Genomic DNA, 590 nt, shown 5'->3' with positions numbered 1-590 from the left:
CAAGTGATAAGAAGCTCGCGCGGGGGTTCTTGTCACCTGAAAAGGTCAGTCTCAGTCTAGGCTTTGACGAATTCAATCCGAACTGTCTCAGTTTAAAGGAATCTTAATTCAAATCAGCGTTCACAGTTACAATCTCTAAATAACAGAACATCACATCTTCTACAAGGCTATTTAATTACCTCTGGTTATTTAGTGAAATTTGTATTTTATTATATTTGGAACAACTGCAATTAAAGGTAAATTTTATTTTAAACATTAATTTTCAATAAACTTGATTCCTGATCTTATTAATTTCTTTATAACTCCTTGATGAATTAATTTTTTGATTTTTGAGGATCAGGTTTCAATTCTATATTGTTAATTTTAATTTAACCATCCTTTCCTTATTTTCCAAAGTCAATTTTAATTATTTAAAATTATTATTTAATTATTTAAAACATTTTTATTTCAAGCCCTTTATTTAAACCTTTATTTCTTAAAATTTGGTTTTTTCAAGTTAAATGTCTAAACATTCCTCAACAAATTAAATAAATTTAATTCTTAATTAAATAGATCGGAAGAGCACACGTCTGAACTCCAGTCACTTAGGC

The sequence above is a fragment of the Wasmannia auropunctata genome, unplaced genomic scaffold, assembly GCF_000956235.1.
Source record: "Wasmannia auropunctata unplaced genomic scaffold, wasmannia.A_1.0 LD336064.1, whole genome shotgun sequence".
NCBI lineage: Eukaryota > Metazoa > Arthropoda > Insecta > Hymenoptera > Formicidae > Wasmannia > Wasmannia auropunctata.
The sequence above is the reverse complement of the archived record's forward strand: the minus strand, read 5'-3'. Positions refer to the sequence as shown.